This window comes from Lepidothrix coronata, unplaced genomic scaffold, assembly GCF_001604755.1.
Source record: "Lepidothrix coronata isolate B3197 unplaced genomic scaffold, Lepidothrix_coronata-1.0 Scaffold58, whole genome shotgun sequence".
Classification (NCBI taxonomy): Eukaryota; Metazoa; Chordata; class Aves; order Passeriformes; family Pipridae; genus Lepidothrix; species Lepidothrix coronata.
The window spans coordinates 2,192,779-2,200,661 of record NW_016690238.1 but is presented as its reverse complement, the minus strand read 5'-3'; positions in this window follow the sequence as shown (position 1 = coordinate 2,200,661).

Here is a 7,883-nt window from a genome sequence, read left to right as displayed (position 1 = left end):
TCCACCAAGACAAATCAAAGTACCCCCACATGGAGTATTTCTGGGAGCATCTTCTGCACTGCCTTGTGCCTTCACAGAAAACAATCCAGCAGCTGGTTCCTTCCCACCAGCACATGACCAGGATCCTCCAGATCACCAGTTTCTACTGGGAATCAGCCCTGGCTGGTAGGGCAGGGGATGTTCAGAGAAGCCCTGCCTGGTTTGGAAACAAACTAGTCTCCAGGACCTTCTCTCTGACTTTCTGCAAGTATTATATTCACAGGAAAATGTCACATGCTGGGCTTCACAGCTGGCCATCATCCCTCATTCCTGCCACCTAGAAACCTCTGCATGTCTTTGTAGACCAATACAGCTCCTGGAAACTCCAAAATTTCACCTTTCAGAAGAAAAAGCCTGTGATCTGAGCAGAAACCATCCTGCAACCATCTCTCTCTTTTGTTAGTGGAGTGTGGACACAAGAGAGTCCCCACATGCTACTGAAGAGGCAGTTACTGCCCCAAAAGTCCCAGCTTTGACCCTGGATATATGGGGCCAGCCTCCTTACTGCAGGACTTGGGTCCTTCTACCACCAGCCCAGGTGTCCTATGTGGGCACTGCAGTGGAGAGGAGGAAGAGGGCACAGAGAGGAGCCAGGAAAGAAGCCGCAGGTGAGGGGCAAGGTGTGGGTGGTGTTACAAAGAGGAAGAAACAAAGTGTGTCCTCGAGGACCCACCACAGCCAGCCTTGCTCAGTGGAGGAGGTGGCCCCACTCTGCCACGCAGCCAAGGGGGACAGATCCTGCTAGAAATAAGGCCCTTGTTACTGTGGTGATTAGTATTGCCTTGCAAATACAATCGTGTGCTACAAGACGATTGTGACAGTGGTGGGAGAGCTGACAACGAGAGATTGCCCCGGCTGCCCCAAGCCCTCCCCAGCAGAGATGGAGCAGAGGAGCTGCTCCTGGCAGCAACCCTCCTCAGCCCTTGGTGACACAGCTCAGAGGCTCCAGCTGACAAGCAGGTTTAATTGAATATTTCTCTCTTTACGTTTCTCTTTCCAGCAAATAAAACCAGAGCAAGATAAAAATATATGATGCTTAAAGGGGACACTGCCAAGGAATTTTTATCCGGTTTAATTTGCATTTTACTCTTCATTTGTTTGCTGCACCGGGGCTGCAAAACAGCATTTTTAAAGTTTTTATTCCCTTTCCTGTGTTTTGCCGTGTTTCCAGCTGGCAACTAGTGACTGAGGCCCCTTGTCCCACTGCTGTCCTCTGGGCTGCTCCCACGCACACAGAGAGAGGTGCAGGTAACCCTGCAAACCACAACAGGGTGATGTGGTTTGTCTCACCTTGTGGCAAGCCTGAAGGCTTCATTTATACACTGGCTTCTGGAATTAACAACTGGATGGAGGATATTAGCTTTTGGATAAAACCCCAATACTTGAGAGCTCCCAGCTGTTCTGCCCCATAAATTTTGATAGGATTTCTTAGTCTCCACCACATCAGGACCCAAAGGCAGAAATCCAAGGCACTGGTTTCCTTCTCAGGACAAACAAACGCCAAGCTGGAAATAGTCTAGAATTCCCCATAACCTCTACTTAGAGCGCCAGGACAAGCCCAATTTCCCTCCTCCCTCCTCGAGCCCTGCTAATTTCCCCAGCCACAGTGATAAATGGCTGTGCCGGCAAAGTGACATCTTTCTAATCTGCTCCAAGACAGATGGTTTCCGCTGCCAGGAGAGAAATCCCCTGGTGAAGCCTGACTGGGAAACCACAGCACTGGAAGCTGGGGCAGTGGGAAAGGGAGGGGGGGGCATCACATCTTTTTCTCTGCTTATTCATCCACGCATTAGATGTGGATAAATGAGAGCTTTGGGGGCTTCAGGCACCATAAGCCAGGATGGAAGGATGGAGCACAAGCATCTCTGCCAGCTTGGTACACCTGGAGAAGCCACCATATTGCCAGGTAAAGAAGCCATCTCCATCTTTCTCTGAGAAACTGGATGGTAAACAGCAGGTAAAGCAGCAGCCAGGGCTTTCCAGAGTCAGGGCTTTGCGCTGCTGCTGTTCCGGTGTGTGCTCCTGGCAACCTGCAAACATGTGCTTGGGAGGGAAGGTCCTTGCAGACTCACACCTGCCCAGTCTGGTGACACCAGAAACAGACAACAAGGGGCAAAACAGCAGCAAGGCTGTTTGGGAGGAAATACAGCACATGAGCCTTTTGTGTCCATCCAAACTCCTATTTTTGCTCTCATGTCTCATTTTTGGCTGGTCTTTCCTGGGAGAAGCTGTCATCAATGCCTGCAAGGTGGAGGAGCCATGAGGGCACCTGCATTAAGAACAGAGACAGGACGGACCCTGAGGGCTTTGAGTCTGTGTGTCACCCACGTTGGGAGTCACCACAGGGCCTGGTAATGGGCTGGCCTCAGACCTGGTTCCATCCCAATTATTTCTGCCTCCCACAGTTTCTCCCCTTTTTCCTTGCAATCATCTTAATTCTCCACCGAGTACCTTCCCTCCAGCAGACACATCCCCACAACAGCCCCAGCACTCACCCCTGCATGGCTCAGCCCTGAAGAAAGGATACCTCACCCCTTATCAGGATGCTGTCCTGGCTGGAATGGGCTGCAGGGCCATGCACTGTGCCATCAGGCCAATTCCTCTTTTCCCTTTGGTGCAGTCCTATATCCCCACCAAAATGCACTCATCTGCAGGCACATGCCTGACCTCCAGCCTTTACCAGCACTGGATGACCAGCACAGGCAGAGTCCCCCTCCCACACAACAGGACCCCCAAATCTAAACTACCCTCTAATTTCCCTCCTGGCTAATGCAGAGGTGGGCTGGAGCCCAGGCATCCCCTGCTTGCTCCAGAGATAAGAAAGTAACAGAGCACAAGGAGCTCTGGGCTTCCAGAGTCGCTCCCCAGAGTAGGCTGGAGCTGCGAGACCTCTTCCCATTCCCATTTTCCAGGGTGGGGTTGCTGAATGGTAGAAGCCCAGCAGCACAGAGGGTGCTCCAAGCCCTTCCTCCACACCAGCTTAGAGGGAAGACCCTCCCAAATTAGCGCTGTTGCCAGACCAGGAGCAGGGGGATCAGTCCCGAAGATTAGCCCTCTGCTAAGCCTTGGGAGAGACAACGGCCCAGGTTGTCAGCGGGGCCTGAACGGCCCCTGCCCATCCCAAACCCCACGGATCATCCACACCCTCCGCTCCGGGAGCATCCCTGCGTCCCTCCCGTCCCCGGCCGGCGAGCGCGGAGCGCTGGTGCCACCTCCTGGGCTGCGGCCGCTGCCAGCGGCTCCCGAGCCCTTCCCGCACCCCTGCCCGCTGCAGGAGGGTCCCCACAGCCCCTGCGAGACCGGGGCATCACGAACACGTTTGGTGTCGCATCCAGCCGAGGCGAGCTGCCCCAGGCACCCTCCCGCACCAGTAGTGCCTATGTCTTCCTCACCTTCCACCCTGCTCCCAGTGCACTGCCAACTCAAACTACCCAGAGCCTGCCATGGCCTTGGGTTGGTTGTAGTGGGCTTTAGGGCTAGCTTGGTGAAGAAGAATATTTGTTCAAACATACACTGTGCTTGTGGCATGGAGTGACAGGGCAAGGGGGAACGGCTTCAAACTGACAGGGCAAGGTTAGGCTGGATTTTAGGGAGAAATTCCTCCCTGTGAGGGTGGTAAGGATCTGGCACAGGCTGCCCAGAGAAGCTGTAACTGCCCCATGGAAGTCTCCACAGTCAGGTTGGAACAGGGCTTGGAGTAACCTGGTCTAGTGGAAGGTGCCCCTACCCGTGGCAGGGGGTTGGATCTGTGTGACCCTTCCAACCCTAACCCTTCTATAATTCCACTATCACAAGGTCCCCAAGACCAAGCTCAGCTCTGCCACGGCCCAATTAGATCCCAAGACATCACTGGACACCCAAAATCAGCCTGAGCAGCCAGCTCAGATCACCACTGCTCCCCTGGATGCTCCAAGCCCTCCCCACACCCTTAGAGAATCCCTCATTCACTCAGTGAGGAACTCGCTCCTTGAAAATACATCAATCAATATTTATCTAGTGTTAAAAGCTGGTTCCTGTGTCTGACAAGCCCTGGAGAATCCAATGAGCCTGCTGGCTCCAAATCACAGCTGAGCTCCTCTACCAAAGCACCCTAAATCCAGGCTAAAAATAAATGGGCTATATTGATTGCCTTTTTGAAACTAATGCCGGGGAGTGATGTGTTCTGTGCTCAAAGAAGACCAAAGGGTATTAGTCACAGGGAAGTACAGTCACAGCCCTCCAAACCCCCCCAGATGTAAATAAAGCCCATCTCACACCAAACCCCTTACACAAGGCCTGGGGAAGTAGCAGCAGAGCTGCAGGGTTGGTCCACAGGGGTTGTCCATAGTCCAGCACAGCTCCAAAGCCCCAGCACAGAGGTAATCCCCCAGCAAGTGACTTTTTGAGGACTTAAAAACCCCATCCCTGCACATGATGTGCCCAGGTGGGAACACACCAAAGTGGCACCAAGTCAACAAAGAGGAGATTTTTGCTCACTGTGCTGGGGACACATCCTCATACCGATCCTGGTCCTCAGAGGTCAAGGGACTCTTCCCCAATTTAGTAAAAGGTGCAGCCCCTCTGCCCAAGACAAGCATCAGACCAGCACCACAGCTCTGTGCTGAAGGCACCTGAGCTTAAATGCAGCCGGGCAGGGGGTGGGGCTGGGTGGGGGGAGGAGGGGAGGGGTGGGTGAGAGCCCAGATGCAGCTTGTCAGGGCAATTAGCACTCGGGACCGAGAGCTGTTTGTCTCCTTAAATTAACAGCACCACAAGTACCTGCCATAGAGACTGGGTTGTTTGTGGTTGCAGAGACTTGAGGCAGGCTTGGGAGAACATGGGACTGTGCTTCTCCTGCCTAATGCAGAGGCAGGCAGCATCACCAGCTTTCCCCCAGCACTCCTGATTGTCCCCAAAATCCCCAGCTTCCTGCAGCAATCCCAGTTGCCCACAGCTCCCCCAACTTCCTGAAGCATCTCCAACTTGAGCTCATCCCCAAGACAGGGCACACCAGAAATACTGAACAAACCTTGTGACATCCCCCTCTACTCCCCTGGGGGAGCTCAGCATGTCTGCCCAGATGTTTTGAACCACAGACACAAAGCCCACATCACTTTTGCCCCAAGCACACAGAGGGAAAAGCCCTGCTCCTGGGGGAATGGGTGCATGGCCAAGGCTGGGGACCTGCCACCCCAGGCCGGATCCACCCAGCATTTCAGACAGGTCAGATCTAAAGGCTTTGCTTTGTTTCCTTTTAAAATCCCTCCAGCACGTGGGAAGGCAGATGCTGAGAAGCTAAATCCCAGCAGCATTCATGAATGTGCTCTCTCCTGCCAGCACCGGATGGGATATTCCTTCCAGGCACTCGCAGCAAGCTCCAAGCACGCTTACAGCTCTCCTCCCTCAAGCAGACTTGCTTCCCCAGCTGCAGCCCCTCACAGCCATCGGGACCCCCATCCTCGCTCTGTGGGTGGCCGACCCCCTCCTCTGCCAGTGGTGGGCAGCAGGGTGGGAGCCTGGGGCTGGCACACATCTCAGTCAGGGTGCAGGATGTGGTTTGGGGGGAAAAGCCAAGCACAGGAGCTGAGCTCTGCTTATTAAAGGGTGCACAGAGTGTCTCCATGGAAAAGGCTCCGGGCTTGGCCAGCCCACGCAGTGCTCAGATGCAGCAGATGAAGCGGGGTTCCCGTGAGATGGGGTGGCTGAGGTGTCCAAATGAGCAGGGTGCCCTGCACACATGGCAGGGCTCTGGGTGGAGGGCTGCAGCAGTGGAGCCCCTCAGCAGCCTCCACACCTCCCTCCTGACTGGCTACCCTGGAAACATATCCTAAATAAAGCTGGAATAGGATAAATAAATGCATCCGGAGGCCAGTGGGTCAGCCAGCACTGAGGAGAGCAGCCCTGCACCAGGAGGGATGGGGACCATGGCTGCATCAAAGAGCAGCCCTTGGGCTGTGAGGGAAGGAAAGAAATTAATTTTTCTTATTTTTTCTCCTCCCCAAAGCCCCCCGAAGCCTCCAGCCCCTCATGGTGGGCACTTAGGAAAGGGCGAGGGCAGCTCCTTGCTGCCTGCAAATGGAGCTGGGGCACCCTGGCACTGGCTCCCCACAGCTAAAGCTGCCTTTGGGGGAAGGGCAAGGGTCCCTCCCCAGCAGCACTGGATTTGGTGCATAACCAGGGCTGCCAGCCCTGCCTGGAGAGCGAAGGCACCGCTCTGTGCTGGCTCTGCCCCTCCACCACTGAGCCACATGTTGGCTGGGAAAGGGAAAAACAAATCCTCCCCTGCTGCCAGGGCCTGGCTGAGGAATGGGAAATGTGCTGGCCAGATGTGGGGCACGAGGCTGTGCTCAGGGCTCCAGCAAGGGGGGCAGCTGAAACCACCTGTGGCAGGAGCACCGGGGCTGCCACGGGGATGTTCCTCTGGATAGCACATGAGGTTTCAGCCAGAGGCTGTGCTTTCCTCGTTGGAGGGTGGAAAAACAAGGATAATTTAAAAAGTTGTGGGGGTTTTCCTCTGTCCTCGCCGTGGTTTGTTTCAGGTATTTTCCACCAGCCTCCTGCATATGGAGTCAGGAGCAGACCCTGAGCATCCCTGAGGTAGAGGATACTCAGGTTGCTTGGAACCATTTTGTTGCTCAAGCCGTACTTGCTGCCCTCATCCAAGCTGATGTTCCCCTGGCAAACACTGGCTCATTCCCCATGCCCCAGTGAGCAAAGCAGACCTGGGGTTGAGAGCCAGAAGCAAAGCCAGGGATGCCTGTTGGTGAGTTGGAGGTGGTTCTGGTGGGCTGGAGATGGTTCTAGAAGGCCAGAGAGGAGTGCACACATTCAGCCCACCTGTTACCCATGAATTATGATGGAGACAGTAAAGATCAACCTCCACCCTGAAGGCCCAAGCCCTTCACCCCTTTGTTCCTCCATTAGCCCTTAAAAGGGCCAGGAGAGGGGAATGCTGAGGACAGACACAGAGAAAAGCCTCCCAGAGTCCTCAGCAGACCCCAAGATAAAGAGCAGGAAAGGAAGTCCTTGGCAAAATTGAATCTGTACGAATCAGCCAGCCTAACTAATATTTAACCCCCAGACAAAACAGAATTAGCTAATGAACTTACCAAGCCCCTGGTAATTACTCAGGAAAAGTTACTGAAAAAACAGCACATCCCAGGTTTATTTAATGTCTTTATTAATGATCTGAAAGCAAGAGTAAACAACAAATTAATTATGTTTGCAGATGACTGTAAGCTGGAAGGTGTTGTAATGCTGCCAAAGACGGCAAAGTCACACGGAGGGCCCTAAAGGGGTTAGAAACAACCCGGCAGGAAAGAAAGCACACTTAATCCATCAGCAAAAGATGGCACGAGGCGAGGGGAAAAGGACCTGAAATCCACACATCCAGGAGGAAGGAGGGGTGTGCTGCACAAGAGCCAAGGACGATGGGAGCACCTTTGGAGGGGGATGGAAAGATGGGATATGAGCAAGGAGATCTCTGAAACCCAGAAAGAAGTGGGGAGCCAGGCTGGTGGGATGCTGTGTCTCCAAAGGGTTGTGACCTTTTCCTGAACACGTGTGGAATCAGCTTTGCACCACAAGGAGAAGCTGGAAAGCTCTTTCTCCAGTGTTGTGCTAACACAGTTGGAGTGTTATGAATCCTGAAAGCCGAGGGTCATCCTGATTGCCAGCTGAGAGAGGTTCGAGGTTTGGAGAGCCACTTTGGGAAGGGATGGGTAAGGGTGGCTTTGGGATCGAGCCACTTATCTGGGTCTGTGTAGACAGCAGGAGCTAGCTTTCCTCCCAAAAAGTGCCTGGTGCCAGAAGTTTTCCGGACGCAGTACTTCGCCCGGAGCAGGCGGTGCCTCCAGAGCCGCCCC